Below are 18,896 nucleotides of genomic sequence, written 5' to 3' on the forward strand. Positions count from 1 at the left end.
GACACTCCCAGACTTCACTGCTCCAGCCCAGCTTGATGGCTGGCTGCTGGGTGACAAGGGCTATCCCCTCAGAAGGTGGCTCATGACGCCTCTCCACCATCCAATATCAGAAGCTGAGGAGCGCTACAATAGGAGCCACGCCTCCACAAGGGCTGTGGTGGAGAGAGCCATCGGTCTTCTCAAGATGCGCTTCCGATGCCTGGACTGCTCAGGGGTGCATTCCAGTACCCCCCAGATTGTGTGTCGCTGATAGTGGTTGCATGCTGCGCTCTCCACAATCTTGCACTGGAAAGGGGGGGACACAGTGGACGATGAAGACATCGACGCAGTGGCTGCGGCTGCACACGATGACTCCAGCAGTGAGTCCGAGGATGAGCAAGCACAGGGAAATGCTGAGGGAGTAGACGTTGACCCGGGCATACTCCAGGGAGGCAGGGACACCCGAGAGGCTTTAATCCAACAAACCTTCAGCTAGCACATCACATATGGACCCCCAGGACAAGCCTGGGCTGTAGGCTCCATACTCGATACGTAGGTGCAAAATTTGCTTGGATAGGAACATTAACTAAGGGCTTTGTTAATAAAGCTGAATGTCCCACAAATCACTCATAACATTTTTGGAAACCATCCACCTGCAGAAGAAAAGAGGCACCCTCAGCCGTGGTGACATGTCTGAATTTAATATTTCAACCAAAGGAACTTAAGAAAACAAAATGACAAAGGTGTTAAAAATCACACCAACTCATAAGGACCTTATTGCAGGCCAACAGAAAAGCACCAGTGATAAACCCGTGGTGTACCTAAGGTGCATTATGTTTGCATTTTCAGGTGCTACGCCTTGGTGCTGCCCCCTCGCTGGGAGAGGCATCTGAGACAGGCTGCTGACTCTGCTGTCCTGTTGATCTCGATGACCTTGGCGGTCGTCCTCTGGCCCATGGATCCTGTCCTGGCATCTCTCCAGTCGTCGCAGCTTCACCGGATACAATGGTCACTGGGGCGGAGGAGCTGCCGCCCTCATCCGGAGTGCTCTCAGAGGAGCCTGCAGAGATGACAGGCAGCTGCTGCACCGATGTGAGGTCGCTTCAGACTTCCTTGCACACCGTGGATAGATGGGCACCGAGCTGGGAAATTGGTGCCCAAACCATCTCCCACATTGGCACTGACCAGCTGAGGTCAATGCCGATGTGAGGGCTTGCTGGTCTGAGCACATCTCCAGGATGACCTGACTGGTTTCCTGGAGGAGCCTCTCCACAAGAATCGCCACTCTCTCCATGGAGGATGCATGGCGCTCGGACATGAGGCTCATTGCTTCAGCGAGCGTCCGCGTAGACTCTTCCACCACGGAGACCAAGCCAAGCATAGCCTCATGTATCTCCCCCAGATGCTCCCGCACACCCGGCCGCATTTCCTGCCCCTGCTGCGTCGCGGACAACATCAGGCACCGACTGAGCATGTGCCTGGTCCCCTGCAGTCCTTTGACTTGGCGCCATGGGCACTCTTTGTCTCTGCCAGCTCCTCCAGTGACTGTGAATTGCCCTCACCGCTGTGCCCCGAGACACTAGCCAATGTTCTAATTCCCACTGAGGTGCTAGTATCTGCGCTGGTGCCTGCCTGGCAAAGATGGTGTGACGCTGGTGCGACTTCAGGGCCCTCAGGTGTGAGAGGGGGCCTCTGCTGTTCCTCCTCCCGGCCCTGCTCCAGTGATGCTGAAAGGGAGAACAAAGACATTGGATCAGTAAACGTGGAGACAATGTCAATCTGCATCCCTGTCCCCCAGATCATTATGCGCCCATCCTTCCATAAGCAATGGTCAAGCCATGTTGCAAACTTCAATCACTGAACATTCAGCAGTGCCATGGCTATTGGGTGAACAGTGGTGACCTCACTGCTGGGCAAACATACCTGCCCGTGGCACACCAGCCTCACTGGCACCGGTGGACTTGGGCGCATGGCGCCTCTCCAAATCTAGGCCTCCTGCTCGAAGTGGCTGAGAATCGTTAACTGGGCCGGCCCTCCGCCAGTCCTCACCCGCTCGGTGGCATTATGTGCATTCTTCTCCTGAAAAGGAGAGAAGAGCATTGATTAGTGCTAATTGTACCTGAACTCTCTTCGCAGACGGCTCACCCCAACCAGATTGGGGAATTGCAGGGCTCCAGTGCCTCCTCATCATGCTGCTGCCGGCCATTCACTCAAAGATGCCAGGCCTGTCCCGCCTCTCCCACCTTGGCCAAATGCTGCCTACATCACATTAGGCACCACACGGTCTAACCTTCCATAGCAAGAAGGCGCAAGCACGTGGAGCGTAGAAGACAGCAGATCAATCGGTGCCCCGCCACCTTGAAGCTCCCCTCCCAGCATGTCACCAGCCTGACTTTGACATGTCCTGGAATTCCAGCACTGGGCCTGGGTGCAGCTCCTCCAGGTTGCCCTCAAAACAGTAATGTGGGTCTCAGTGTACCACATGCTGCAGGTGCAGAACCCATCTCTTCACCACCCTCTCAGGGTGACCTCGGCATGGGCAATATCTGCTGGCCCACCCAACGAAGGACACATGCCGTCAATGATACAATGCAGTCTCTACACTCAGACTTGGGGGGTGGGGTGGGTGTACCAGGGGGGAAAGCCTACCTGCTGGGTTAAGTGACCAAAGCCAACATGCTGCTCACACTTCCTGAGCACAACAGGTCATTGAAGCGCTTGCGACACTGGATCCAGGAGCGTCGCGCTACGTCGTGGGATCTCATCACCTCCACCACCTCCTCCCAGGCACGTTTGGTCATGTGAGGGGGCCTCCTCCTCCTCCTCCTCCTCCTGTCCTGTGGTACGAGGACCTCCCGCCGTCCTGCCACCTCCTTGAGGAGGGCAGCAAGGCAATCGTCTGAAAAACGAGGGGCACAATGACCCCCCTGCCCTACCCTCCTGCCTGGCCTGCTCAGCAGCAGCGCTCTGGGAGCCCTTCCACTGGCCAGGATTTACAGCCTTTGAAAGGCTGCAGCAGCTTTTTAAACAGGCCGCCGGGTCGCCATTGGACCCGGTGGTCATTGCAGTCCCACCACCGCCCACCCACTCCCACTGTCCTCAGGAGCCATGATTCATGGTGGGCGGGCCTTAATTGGCCCACCCACGTAAAATGGTGGTGCGGACCCGATTGTTGGGAGCGCTTGGATCTGCGCCCGTTCCCATACCACCCACCCGACAGGCAGAAAATTCTGCCCCAGGAGAACTCCCCATTAAATAGTGCCATAGGAGCTTTCGCATTCACTTGACAGGACAGACAGAGCCTCCGGTTAATGATTCACCTAACAGACAGAACCTGAGACAGTGCAGTGCTCCTTCAGTAACCTATTGAAGTAGCAGTCTAAAGAAAGAAAGAAAGACTTGCGTATATATCACCTTTCATGACTTCAGGACATCTCAAATCACTTCACAGCCAAAGAAGGGGTTTTGAAGGCAGTCACTGTTGTAATGTAAGAAATGCACCAACCAATTTGCACGCAGCAAGGCCCCACATACAGCAATGGCTGGATAATCTATTTTTTATGAAGGTGGCTGAGGAATAAATTAAAAGATTAGCATTTATAGATTATCTTTCACAACCTCGGGATATCTCAAAACACTTTAACCAATGAATTTTTTTAAAGTCTGTCACAGTTGTAAGGTAGGGAATGTAGCAGCCACATTGTGCTCAGCAAGCTCCCACAAACAGCAATATGATAATGACCAGGAAATCTGTTTTTATTGTTGCTGAATGGGAACAAATATTTGCCAGTACACCAGGGAGAAGTCCTCTGCACTTCTTCGAAATGGTGGTCGTAGGATCTTTTATGTCCACTTGAGAGGACAATTAAATGGATCATCCAAAAGACATCCCCTCCAACAGTGCAGTCCTCCCTCAGTACTGGCATTGGGAGTATCAGCCTAGATTATGGGGCTCAAATCTCTGGAGCAGAGCTCAAATCAATGAGGGTACTCCTACTGAGCCTTTGCTGACATACAATTTATTGACTGAATTGGCAATCTGAATGAAACGTAGCTATAGGATAACTGATTTGGGAATAGAAAACTTCCATACTGCCCATTTGTGATGAGACACATGCTTGAGATACAATAAAGGGTTTAAAAGGAGGAGGTCTTGTGGCATAGTGGGTAGTGTTCCTGCCTCTGAGCCAGGAGCTCCAGGTTCGAGTTTCATCCTGTGGCCATGGAAGATGCATTTGTGGCACGGCCAATTAGGTTGATTATCAACCTGTAAACCTTTCTGATACATCTATGGCAGGCGGTAAGGGAAGGAGAGTCTCCTAGCCAGCCTGAACCATGTGATAGCTGCAGCCCAACAGCCTCCCCAAGATAATAGACTTCACGCGTGAGCTGTTGCCATGGGCTCTCTGGCAAGTGTCCTCCTTGCTTTGAGGGAGTGCTAGAGACAGGTCTAAACCCCACGTTCCTTTGTTCTTGTCCTGTGGGGCAGGGATGGACTGGCTTCTCCAAAAAAACCAAGAAAATTCTCACAGGAAAAGAGAGTATTGATAATATAGTGCTGCAGAACCATTCATGTGGATATTTGGGAACTCTCCTGATCTCCCATGTAGCTGGCCCATCCTTATTATTGGCACAAAATTCACTAAAAAATATTTTTAACTACATTTTCTAATTTCTTCAAAATACATTTGCTACTTCCATTGTTCAAAATAGATGTTTTATTCTCAAGCTGTTAGTTTGTCAGAAAGATACAAGGATTTCCATTACAAAGCAGCCCAACAAATAGATGAGAACATCTTTCCTGCAATTAGGTCGTGGTAAACAATTGTATATCTTGTCGAGCAAGAAATCATACAGAGATCACAAATTCTATTCACTGAACACATTGTAACTTCAGCTCGTTTCATTTTCTGTACTTCTGAATCAAAATTACAACAATCTATTCACCCGGTTTATTATTGTATAAACTAAGAGTGGCATTTTCCAGAAAATTCTCAGTGGGCTGAGCAATGGAAGTATTGAGGGGAAACATCCTGGGCTGAATTTTGTGAGTTGAGTCGGGACTCTGATGTCAGGGAAAAAGTGGGTCCCGGGCCCCCACTTGCCAGCAATGGGACCCGCTCGGCAATCTTACCACAGGCCGTCTCCTACTTGGCAGAGGTGGTCACTGCTGAAAGTGTAAGTGGTCTCAGCAGGTCGTCAGGTAAGTCATAAAAAAATAAAAATTTCACAGGGCTGAGGGTCTCCACAGGTGCTGCCAGATCTGCTGAGCATTTCCTGCATTTTCTGTTTTCAGATTTCCAGCATCTGCAGTATTTTGCTTTTGTAAATAATCCAGGGGTTGGATAAGGTTCACAAATAAACCTTTTTAAGTCACAGCTTAAGCTATTAGTTTTGAGGAAATAAAAATAGCAGGTGGATTGGTTGGCCCACATGAAATGGTGACAAACATAAATCTCTGTTCGTTAAGTGTGTTTTTCAGCGATAATGGATTCAATTTTATATCCTACTTCACTTTAACCTTCAAAGCCAGTAAACATGCTCAACATCGAGAGAGGGACAATAGAAAGGGGCAATAGGGGATAAGTTTGTACTGAAGAAATGACTCATGGAAGTCTTTATGTGACTCGTGATGTAAAGGGGGAATAGAGAAAAATTTAAGAAAGGGTTGTTTAGCTGTGGAATATTACAATGAACCACAAACTGCAACACTCATCATGAGGATAAATGCATGTCAGAGTTAACGCTGGCTCATATTAGACATCAAGGTCCTTTAACGCTGCCTACTTCCATCCACAGAGTCACCAACAAGGAAACAGTGGCAGTCTCACAGGTCTTGGCAGGAAACTATGTGAACACTGCCTGCAATTTTCCAGATATACTGGGCAGAAAACCATGGCCAGAGGTTCAGTCATTCCCTAATACCAGATGACTCTCTGGGCTGGATTTTATGCTTAGCCAGGATCTCTGCCACGCACCCCCCGCCCCTCCCCCACTATCCCCCTAACCCCTGGCGCAAACGTCGATGTTGAACCCGCCCGTCTGTCCAAAAAAATGGTTTTTGACAAATAAGTTTAATAATGTCATTCTGAATTATGGAAATCTTATTGACCTATATTGGACACCTAAGGAGTATGATTTAGACATTGTGCGATCATGTAAAATGGGGAATAGTGAATCAGCCTGTTTTACATCTCCATCAAAGTCAATCAGCTGTCTATTGCACAAAGTCAGAATTACCCTGCTAGGGTTAGACTTTCTGTCCATCCTTGGTGATTTTTCTGTGGAACTGGTATGGGAAAGGGAGTGGGGAGGATAGAAAACAGGAAGAATTCAGGAATACACTTGTCCATATTTAGGTTCAGTCAAATTAAAGGGACAGGTCATTGATCTGAATTCTGGAAGTAAAGACTTTAAAGAGTGATCCAGCAGGAAGAAGGTTTGGAATCCTCCAGGGACAGTGCAAGGGGTTGGCCATCAATATCACCTTCACCAACTTCTGTTTAACTCAATACCAGAAGAATGATCAATGACCACATCAGGACAGCAAAGACAAGAGGAGACAGTGAGATCTTCCAACTGTGCACTGTATGGAACATGTTACCCATTTCCACTCACTTTGCTTTTACTGTGTTCAACTTAGGAGCAATGGGCAGAAGCTGGCATAATGTCACTGGCACCGCCCACCATCTCCCCCTTACCCAATGAGTATTCCTTCAAGCCTAGCCTATGATGGAGGAAAGCAGAGAAAGTGGCATGTGGTGGCTCCTTCCCTGCAAATGTTATCACCCCGATTATGGAATGCTTTCTCACACCATATGCAGAGGGCCTTCACGTGTTTGCCTTCTTAAAGGAGAAAGTGGACCATAACCAACAAAAAAGGAATACCGTAGATGGTAAACCTCAATGCAGGACCTCATGAATCTGACTCTAATGTTGGAGGAAACCTTTGGGCAGGCATACAGGAGAAGATGGGGGAGCTGAAGAAGTGAGGGTGGAAGCAGGCGCAGGTGAGTCGTATAATTAATTGTATATCTTCTCAGCTCCTGAAGCATGCATTCCCCACAGTACATTACAAAAGGTGGTTTTACAGATGATGTTTGGTCGATCTGATTTCCCATTTTGATTGCCTGAGCGGATCAGGGAGGAACTTTCCAGAATCTTTTTTCCCTTATTGGCCCTGGGATTTTCCTCAGACTTTTAGCCTTTCCCAGGAGATTATATGGTAGGATTGGGAGGATGGGGTCGGGGCAGGGGAGGAAGTATTTAATCATGATGCTTCAGTGTGGGACATATGTCCATATGTAACCCTTCATGTCGGACTGGAGTTGGAATGGTTGTGTGCTGTTCATCCACCCTGCTTTTCTCTCCTAGCTTTTTTGTGCTCTTCTAGTTGCACCACAGCACTAAGGAGATCTTGGCACCTCTACATCAAGCCCCACTAGCGGCCTGTATATAATGCAGATCACTCTCCTTGTCCCAAGCATCAGCCCAGAGAGGGCAGTAAGTGGAACCAAAGGTGAAGGCCTAGGGTGATGCCCAGAGCCTGAGTGGATTGACAAGCTCGGGGCAGGGTCAAGAGATGAAGTGAGACACATTGTCGTCTGCAGGATCAGAAAACCCCTCCCCCAGGCTGAAGAGAATCGCCTCCCAGATTTTGGGGATCCTACAGGGATTCTACAGGGTATCAAACATTTGTCCCAGGATATCTTGCAGATGGTTGGTCAGCTGAAGGACTCCACTAGTTCAGTCTGTAGCAACGCGCTGGAAGAAGGTATAGCATTGCAGTCCCGCCCTGCCACACTTTTGGTATCATTCCCCTCCATGAGCAGAATCTGGGCCAGAAACCCTTGGCTTGTGTGGCTGAGTTAAAATCTGTATCTGAATTAAATTTCTTTCTAATGTTTGTTAGAATGCTTGCATACCTGAGTTTGTGAATACCTATTCCAGTATGGGGAAGAATGACTATTGTAGAATGTCATAATTTTCGCAACTTAGACTCATTGACACCAAATCTATTCTCCTGGCCACAGGTCAGGTATGGTAGAAAGTTTTGAGTTGTCTGAAGGAACACAGGCCAACCACAACCCAGGGATCTCATACTCATTCAGAAAGGGATAGATGCTCTCAATGTAATTTTCAGTGATGCCCTCGGCTGTCAAAGATGAAAGAGTTTTCTTCCAGTTTCTCCCTGCAAGCTAAATTTCAACCCAAGCTGATGTGGCAGTTTTCCTCATGTTGCATCATTAAAATTCCTATAAGGCAGAATGAGGGTAATATTTAGAAATTACACAATCCAGTTCAGTACTCAACATCACCAGGTTTACTCTGATCCAATGTTGACAGGAAACAATGGGTCTGAACTTCCTCTGAGAGGCAATCAGAGTTGGATTGCCACTCCGCTCCTAGTTTTTTACCTTAAATTTTATTCCCTCCTGTCAGACTCAAGCCAAGCGAGATCTGAGCAGTGCTGCACGACCCCAAGTCTAGCGTTGAAGAGCAGCTCTGTTGAAAGGAAGGAGACCACGCCCCCTTTTTTACAGCACTAGCTGCCGTAAACCAGGTAAGTTTAAAGGTCCAGCCGAGTTTAAATGTCCTTGACAGGCCACGGAGAAGTATATAAGATAAGTGGGGATTTTGCGGGGTGTAGGGTGGGGGACTGGTCTCTGGGGGGGGGGGTCAGGTCTTTTGGGGGGCAGAGTCAGGCCTCTGGGGGGAGAGGGGTCAGGTCTCAGGGTGGGGAGGGGGCTTCGGGTCAAGCCTTGCCTGGGGGAGGGTTGGGCCCTCGGGGGAAAGAGAGCGGTTGGGTTGGGCCTCAGGAGAGGAGGGTGCTTGGGTTGGGCTTTGGGGGAGGAGGGCAGTCGGGTCAGGCCTCGGGGGGTGGAGGTGCATCGGGTCAGACCTTTGGAGGGGAGAGGGGAGAGGGTCAGGCCTTGTGGGGGAAAGGGGGGTGGTCGGGCTTTGGGGTTGGGGGTTGGGTCGAGCTTCCCTGGGCATGTCTTGTCCCACCGGCAGGATAGACCCAGCAGAGGTGGCAGCATAGTGGTATACAGTTGGGAAGCAGTTGCCCTGAGAGTCCTCAACATCGACTCCAGACCCCATGAAGTCTCATGGCAACAGGTTAAACATAGGCAAGGTAACCTCCAGCTAATTACTACATACCACCACTGCCTGCCACCCCCTCAGCTGGCAAATCAGTGCTCCTCCATGTTGAACACCACTTGGAGGAAGCATGGAGGGTGGCAAAGGCACAGAATGTACTCTGGGTGAAGGACTTCAATGTCCATCATCAAGAGAGGCCCAGTAGCAACACTACTGACCGAGCTGGCCGAGTCCTAAAGGACATGGCAGCTAGAGTATGTCTGTGACAGGTCGTGAGGGAACCAACAAGAGGAAAAAGCCTACTTGACCTTGTCCTCACAAATCTGCCCGTCGCAGATGCATCTTGTCCTTGACAGTATTGGTAGAAGTGACCACAGCACAGTCCTTGTGGAGTTGAAGTTCCGTCTTCACATTGAGGATACCCTCCATCGTGTTGTGTAACACTACCACCGTGCTAAATGGGATAGATTTCGAACAGATCTAGCAACTCAGGACTGGGCATCCATGAGGTGCTGTGGGCCATCAGCAGCAGCAGGATTGTACTCGAACACAATCTGTAACCTTATGGCCTGGCAGATCCCCCATTTTATCATTACCATCAAGCCAGGGGATCAAGCCTGGTTCAATGAAGAGTGGAGGAGGGCATGCCAGGATCAGCACCAGGCGTACCTAAAAATGAGGTTTCAAACTGGTGAGGCTATGACACAGGACTCCCTGCATGCCAAACAGCACAAACATGAAGTGATAGACAGAACTGAGTGATTCCACAACCAACAGATCAGATCTAAGCTCTGCAGACCTGCCACATCCAGCCATGAATAATAGTGGACAGTTAAACGACTCACTGGAGGAGGAGGGTCCACAAATATCCCCATTTTCAATGATGGAGAGCCCAGCACATCAATGCAAAAGATAGGGCTAAAGCATTTGCACCAAACTTCAGCCAGAAGTGCCGAGTGGATGATCCATCTCGGCCTTCTCTGGAGGTCCTCAGCATCACAGATGCCAGTCTTCAGCCAATTCAATTCACTCCATGTGATACCAAGAAACAGCTGAAGGCACTGAATACTGCAAAGGCTATGGGCCCTGACAATATTCCGGCAATGGTACTGAAGACTTGTGCTCCAGAACTTGCCGAGCCCCTAGCCAAGCTGTTCCAGTACAGCTACAACACTGGCATCCACTCGGCAATGTGGAAAATTGCCCAGGGATGTCCTGTATACAAAAAGCAGGACAAATCCAACCCGGATAATTACCGCCCGATCAGTCTACTCTCGATCACCAGTAAAGTAATGGAAGGGGTCATCAACAGTGCCATCAAGTGTCATTTGCTTAGCAATAACCTGCTCACTGATGCCCAATTTGGGTTCCACCAGTGTCACTCAGCTCCTGACCTCATTACAGCCTTGGTTCAAAAATGGACAAAAGAGTTGAACTCCAAAGGTGAGCTGAGAGTGACTGCTCTTGACATCATGGCAGTATTTGGCCAAGTGTGACATCAGGGAGCCCTAGCAAAACTGGAGTCAATGGGAATCAGGGGGAAAACTCTCCATTGGTTGGAGTCGCACCAAGCACAAAGGAAGATGGCTGTGGTTGTTGGAGGTCAGTCATCTCAGCTCCAGGACATCACTGCAGGGGTTCCTCAGGGTAGTGTCCTAGGCCCAACCATCTTCATCTGCTTCATCAATGACCTTCCTTCCATCATAAGGTCAGAAGTGGGGATGTTTGCTGATGATTGCACAATGTTCAGCACCATTCGCGACTCCTCAGATACTGAAGCAGTCCATGTCCAAATGCAGCAAGACCTGGACAATATCCAGGCTTGGACTGACAAGTGGCAAGTAACATTCGCACCATACAAGTGCCAGGCAAAGATCATCTCCAACAAGAGGAGGAGGCAGTGGCGTAGTGATAATGTCACTGGACTAGCATTCCTGAGGTGCAGGCTAATATTCTGGGGACATAGATTCCCATCCCACTAAGGCAGTTGGTGTAATTTAAATTCAGTTAATAAATCCGGAATTAAAAAGCTAGCCTTGGTAATAGTGACGATGAAACCCATCTGCTTCCTTTCGCAAAGGAAATGTGCTCCAGACCCACAGCAACATGGTTGGCTCTGAAATGGCCTGGAAAGCCATTTGTATCAAAATAAATACTACAAAGTCTAAAGCACAAAAAGTCTACATGGACTGCAGTGGTTCAAGAAGGCAGCTCACCACCATCAAGGGCAATTAGGGATGGACAATAAATGCTGGCCTAGCCAGCAACACCCACATCCATGAATTAATAAATAAAAGGTTCAGTAATATTTTCATTCTCTTGGTACCCGGTGAGCTGCGAATAGCTTTTCCAAGGCATTAAACTCACCTTGTCCTATTTATAATGAGCACTTCCGTACAGTAGAAGTGTCCGGTATTCCAAATATATTGCACATATACCGAAAGGGGCTTTCTGTAAAGCTGTAAGAGCAACACCCATGACTTATGGCAAGTTCCAGAATACTGGAAAATCATGGGGTGTGGAGCCAGGGACCCACTAATGACGCAGAGAGAACTGTTTTATGGTTGCGGTCAGGATCCAGTGACAGCATCAGGGGTTGAGGGAAATGGGGAATTTGTGTCATTTACATTGGTCTATGCCAATGGTAGCAGAGATACTTCATGGGCGTTTGCCAGTGACATGTTGTCACAGTAAAACCAGAGAGTGGAGGTTTTGTGGCTAAAGATTCTGTTATTAAAGGCAAGCAGTTGTTTGGGGTCGGGGTGGTGTTGGTGGGGAGTGAGAGGAGACTTATGCTCATGAGTACTGCAGACAAGTGACCATTGATCATATGAGAGTTCTGACACTGAGTACAGGCAGGTTCTCTGACTATGGGAACATTGCCACTGTGCCCACTCCTCACTCAATGTGCTCACACACACTTTCCATGATTCCCTGGTTGATTTATTTCACCCTCGCTACCCCAGGGTTGAGTCAGATGACACCATTCTCCTGGTGTCTAAGCCACCTTTTCTCCATCAACCGACACCGTAAAGCACAGATACCTGGCTCTTTAATCCAATTGATATTTATGGGATCTTCTTGTGTGCAAGATGGCAGCTGCATTTGCCCCAAGTAACAGACATTGCACTTCAATGCAATTCATTGTATTTGAAGTACTTCAATCTGTTTTGACTGGTAAGGCATTAAATGAATGCAATTTTCAATTCCATCTTTTCAACACATAACATTTAAACTGTTCAGTGTCATTTAAAAAAAATTACTAAATGATTACACAGAGTTACTTATTAACCTGAATTACCAACAAATACGCAATTGAACTTTGAAAGTAATAATCTTATTATTAAAATTATAATAGTTCTAAGGTTTTCAGATTCTATTTACCTTTCATGTCCATTGTCAGAGTTCAGTTGTTCTCCTTGATATTAGTAGATTGCTGCTCTTAAAACTGATTCGAGTATTGTTATTTGTTAATTTCAGATATGAATAGTGTGAAAGCACAAGACTTTTTTTCCAATTTATTCCCCAACTTCCCTTAAGGCGTTGTATTCTGCCATTGCCACCACCCGCCCCCGCCCCCAAGTACCTCACTCAAATGGCATTTCTGTCTCTGTGCAAGGTTCGGTACACTATTGGATTCTGAGGGGCATCAAAACCAGGCTCAGCTCCAACTTTACCAAAACTTGCACAGACATCACTCACTTTCCATTAAGGCTCACTAGATAGTGACCAGGAACAGCAACCTTCATTAGCCTAGGGCCACCACCAGTAGCATATCTTACTGTCACTTTAACTGAGATCAGCCAACTCTACACTGACTCCAATTAGGAACCTTCCTTCTCCAAAAGACTCATTACCACATCCTTCAGTGGATTTCCCAATAATCCATAATGCTCATGGTCTGATTTATTGGGTGGGAATGCTGAATGTCTTTGGAATTTCAGGTTGCATCTGTATTGTTAAACATCTTTCCTATAACACAATGGGTATTTTCTACACTTATACATATATTTCCTCCATTACCATGCGTTTTTTCTACTTTACAACACTTGTTTCCTACATTGCGACATGTATTTTCTATATGATAATCCATATTTCCGACATTATAATCCACATTTCCTCGATGATAATCCAGGTTTCCTGCATTGCCATCCACATTCCCTATGTTACTATGTGTATTTTCTGTATTACAATACAGATTTCCTACAATGCTGCATGTATATCCGATATTACAATCCACACTTCCTGCCAATCCATATTTTCTGCAGCATTGCACATATATCCTACAAAGTTTAAAAAGAAAACACAGCTGCCTCTCACTTTGTTTCCAAATTTTATAGATTGTGTGATACTTCAATACCTTTCTTGGGGTGTTAGAGGGCTATGTAATTAAAAATGGTTTTATTTAAAATCTTTTCCTCTCCATTTGGTTGAACATTAAATCTATTATGTACTTGACATGCATTTAACAGTGAACGTTTTACTGAATCCTGGAGCTGATTTATCATGTATCATAGTGAGTGCTTTAGAGAGGGTGCAGAAAAGAATCATGAAAATGGTTGTAGGGATGAGGGATTCAGTTAGGTGGAAAGATTGGAGAAGCCGAGATTACTCTCCTTAGAGGTGAGAAAGATGACAGCAGGTGTGATAGAAGTGTTCAAAATCATGAGGGGCCTGGATAGAGTAGATTGAGAGAAACTTTTCCCATTGGTCGAAGGGTCAAGAAGCAAAGGACACCGATTGGCAAAAGAACCAACGGTGATATGAGGAGGAACATTTTCATACATTGAGTGGTTAGGATGTGGACTGCACTGCTGAGAGTGTGTTGGAGACAGATTCAATCGAGGCTTTCAAAAAGCACTTGAAGAGAAAATAACTTGCAAGGCCATGCGGAATGAGCGGGTGAGAGGGAATAGCTGATTTGCTCTCCAGGGCAGGATCTTTCCAATCCCATAGGGCTGGGCTTGGAAGAGGGCCCATAGCAAATTTAGGAAGTCAGGCGTCGGGCCTGGCCTCCGACACGTTCTGGCCAATTGGTCTTGCCAGATGCAGGGTCAAAGTGGCAGCGGCAACATGCCCAGCCGCGGCAGGCAGATAGTTGAGGCAGTAATTGAAACAATTAGCGACCATTTATTGGTGAGTCTGAGATTCTGCCATGTACACATGGGACTCCTACATTGTCTGCAGCTCACCTACTCACAGGAGACGAGGGCAGAGCGAGAGGTCAGGGCACCATGAGATCAACAGGAAATTTTAACTTTGAGGGAGAAAACTGGAAATCCTCAGGCCTTCCACCATCAAAAGTTTTCAAGTGGATTGGCCTCACCTGCAGATGGAACCAGTGGAGAGGACTGGACAAGAGGAATAGGCTGCCCATCACATAAGGAGAGTTGTACCTCTATCTCATGCTCTGTCTCTTTATAATGATAATAAAAACAGAAAATGCTGGAAATACTGAGCAGTTATGGAAGCAGAAACAGAGTTAACCTTTCGAATCAAATATGATTCTTTTTCAGAATGGACTTTGCGCCCTGTCACCAATTGAGGCCCCTAAGTTGGCAATCAACGCCCATTTAAGGGCCTAGTCGCTGGTATTCATCCAACAGCCGGTGGGAGACTAGCCATGCGGGAGGCCCGAAACCCTGTCAGGGTTGCTTGTGGGCTTCCAGGAGGGGTGGGGGGGGAGGGGGAGGGGGTGAGGGTAACTCATTCAAAGGCACTCAGTGCTTGATCAAGGGATCTGACAACAGGTAGGGGAGGGATGGTGGCAGTGCTGACAGCCACACCCCTGCCCTTGCTGCTGAACCACCCCTCCCCCACAAACCCCACCCCTCTGTGCTCCCCTTCCCACCATCACTCACCTGTGGCCTGAGGCCCTCAGCAATCCTGGGCCTTGGGTGGATGCATTACCAGAAGCTGCCACCACCTCCCTGGTGGAGCTGCTGAGCAATGAAGTGGTGCTGGCCTCTGATTGGCTGGCAGATAGCCCCCCCAGGGCAAGATTTCCGCCCAATAGGTCTTTGATACCAGGGAAAGCTCGCTGCTGCCCAGTTAAGTGCCTGATTTGTACTTAATGTGGTGGGCCTTTGAGAAAAGAGGGAAGATGAGGATCTCGCCAGCCTCCAGCCAGCAGGTGAGACCCACGTTGCCTACATGAAATTCTGCCCCATGATTCTGTATATTACAATGCCTATTTCCAACATTATTACACGTATTTCTACTTTATTGGCTGTAAAACAAAATGAAATGTCTAGCGGTCATGAAAAGCCCTGTATAATTGTAAGCCTTTCTTTGCTGCTGATGCATGGTGCCTGAGATGGAAATCACAAAGATCACTCACCTTGATAAGCACAAAATAAAGCAGAATAAACATTTAAGGCACCTAACTCAGATTGAAAGACAATTCTGCACACCCAACCCTGCTGAAGACATTTTGAATGAATAACAGGCATATAAATTAAAAAAAACTCCACCAGCAGCACTAATAAAAAGCACATTCATTTAGCTGCAAATTGATACAGCTATTATAAAATTAGATACAACAGGAATTAAAAGGACACTGACCAGCCTTGAGTACAGGTCACACAGCACAGCAAGTTATTAAAATCTCCTCTGAGTGCTTAATAAGTGTTTCCATTTGCTACACTGCAGAGACAAGTGAGAACAGTCACACTAAATTCACAGCAAGTGTAATCAGTACTTTTACTTCCAACAGGGAATTCAGCATAATTTCTAATGACAATTTTTATCACTGTTGCTTCCCCTCAGGCTCCCTGCTTCCTGGATCACTCTCCCTATAAATCTCAATAAGGTGCAATTGCTGCTGTAATTATATACCAGTGTCATTACTAGCACCTAATTAAATTCCAAAAGTTCACACTCTGAGATTCATTCGATGACTCGAAGTAGAGCTTGATAAATGTAAAGGAATTGTTTTTAAAAATAAACCATGTGACTGGATCTGGGCCGAGGACAGATTGTCAGCCCCATTTCTAATTCTGCGTACTGGTTCTGTTTGTTTTTTTCTTAATCCAGTTTCCTCCCTTCTTTCTCATTATTGCACTAGCTGCTGTCTAATATTTGCTCGAGCAGTAGATTTTACATAGAATTAAATGGAATGAAACAGACCATTTGGCCCAAAGGGTCTCTGCTAGTGCTTATTCTCCACATGATCCTCTACTCAAACCGCTTCCCCTAACCCTGTCAGTGTGACCTCCTAGCCCTCTCTGCCTCATGTGTTTATCTAGCTGCCCCTCACATGTCCTTCTTCACCCCTGCTCTTCACATGGTTTAAGTAATGGGGACAGCTCGCACAAACTTGACTTGTTTTTTCGAGTATAAAAGTCTGAGGGGGATCTGAATGAGGTGTCAAAAAGAATCCATAGAAAGGATAGAGAGAAATTGTTTTGAGAAACGGATTTGGAGAAGCTGCCGCCGAAATCTCTCTTGTCCTTGACGGATGCCCTTTATCTGGATCTCAGGTAAGTAACTTTGAAAATGACCACTCCTTCCTGAATGAGCATGAGATCCCTGAGGTGGGACTGGAGTTATCTTCTGATAATTCATGGAGCTTTATACCTGACCTGTGGCCAGGAGAAATTAATTGGCGTAAAGGGGTTTAAGTGAGGAAAATTATGACATTCTACAATTGTAATCTGTCCCCATGATGGAACAAGTTCTCACAAACCCAAATATTCTAGCAAATATTATAATTAAATACATTTCAAGCATAAGGTTTAACACAGTCAAACATGCTAGTAATTTCTGGCCTAGAGTCAGCTCCCAGGGAGAATACCATCAGAAGTGTGACAGTGTGGGGCAGTTGTACCTCCATCCAGCAAGATGCTACACGTTGAATTACTGGAGTCCTTCAGCTGACCAACCATCTGCAGAATATCCTGGGACAGATGTCTGATACCTTGCAAATATCTTTCTTTTAAAAGTAGGACTCCTGAAATCTGGAAAGCAATTCCCTTCAGGCAAGGGCAGAACTTTCCTGACCCTCCAAATATGAATGTGCGTCACTCATCTCCCCACCCTGCCCCAAGCTCACTTGTGCTCTGTGCATCACCCTGTTCAGTCCCCTTAGGCCCACTCTGGCAAGGTGTCTCTGGGCTAATGCATGGGATCAACAGAGCCATCAGCAGCATATCTGAAGAGCTGTTGGTGGGATTTGATGCAGAAGAGCCAGGATCTTCTTGGTGCTCACCCTATCTGCTTGTTGTCCTAGTAAAGAACCAATAAAATATTGCTGCTCAGCTTCTCCTTCTTCTTCTGCTTGGTGCAGTTGTGACTCATAGAGTTTTGACCACCAGCCTCTATCGAGTTGGATGAGCCAAGTCGGCAGCAGCATTAATGGTGTTACAAGTGAGCTCAGGTTGGGGAGGGAAAAATTGGCTGAAGTTCCCACTGTTGATGACTGGAAGGTACGTTTTATATGTGTGTGTGTGGGATTGGGAGGAACAATGATGTATTGATGAGGTAAGGATTGTGCTACCCTTCACGTCACCGTCAAAGAATGGCCAATGGAGGGAGGTGCCAGAGGGCAGTTGGCACTTGCTGGTCAAATTCCATCCAGAGTTATGACAGGAAGGATACTCCTTAAGAAAGAAAGAAAACATTTGAAAATACGAGGAATATTATCTGTGCATATAAATAAATAATGCTGAAATGTTTAGAGAAATATTTGGCCCTCTGGATTAATTTAAACTTTAGGCAATTGTGTAAAATGGCCAATACTGAGTTCACTACCCATTATACTCTATGCCTGATTCAGACAAGCATATAATGGGTGGCCCAATTTGACATAATCCACTGTACACTATTACTCACAGTACACTATCACACATACTGTAGCATGGACGAATTCTGATGAATACACCAATTGACAATTTTGCCATTCCTCCTTCTCCAGAATAAAGGTTGTCATTGCTTGATTCAGATCCAAATTTGATCTACATTTTAAAAACTTATTTTCGAGATGCAAGTGACACTGGACAGGTGCCATTTATTGCCCATCACTAGTTGTATGAGAGGTATGTTCGACCTTCTTCTTGCTTTACAGTGATTCACAGTTACAACCAAATCATTTACTAGACCGCTTTAGAGGGGGTAAAGAGTTAGCCACTGGTCACATGTAGACCACAAAAGGCAGGAGCAGCAGGTTCTTTTTCCCGAAGGACATCAATGAACCTGTACTGTTTTTACAACAGTTTGGCAGCCACTCAGTTTATTCTTCCTGATACCAGCCTACAAATGATCGCATTTCTAGAATTCAGTTTCACAACATGCTATGTTGAGATTTGAACTCTAGGTTTGAGGTCTAACCCTCATAATCAATACACCACACTTGCTATATAGAATCTAACCATATCAAATTGGCTCCCAATTGAGGAAGGAGTTTGTTGCAGCGGTTCCTGATCTCAGTCATGCCGTCAGCTGGATCGAATGAATGCCAGCTGCAACATTTGTGCCCCCTCCCTTTCCTGTCACCTGCTCCCCGATTGCAGAGGCAGGGAGTGGAGCTGGCCTCTGTACCTTTGCCTCGTGTATGGTACAATGTTGTAAATGTTTATCACGTTGTTTGCCCTTATACATTTCAAGATCCCATTTGATATGAGACAGCCTTTTGTTAAAGCTGAGTTACTTAAAAATCCCAGAGGGAAACTTTAAACAACTGTCATAACCTATATTTTTAAATGGTATGTTTGAGATGCAACTCTAAATTCAGGAATCAGACCACCAGTTCTCGAGAGGTTTTATATTAAACTACATGAAACATTTTATTAATTTACACAAGTTAAATTTATATACAT

The sequence above is a fragment of the Cetorhinus maximus genome, chromosome 15, assembly GCF_964194155.1.
Source record: "Cetorhinus maximus chromosome 15, sCetMax3.hap1.1, whole genome shotgun sequence".
Taxonomy (NCBI): Eukaryota; Metazoa; Chordata; class Chondrichthyes; order Lamniformes; family Cetorhinidae; genus Cetorhinus; species Cetorhinus maximus.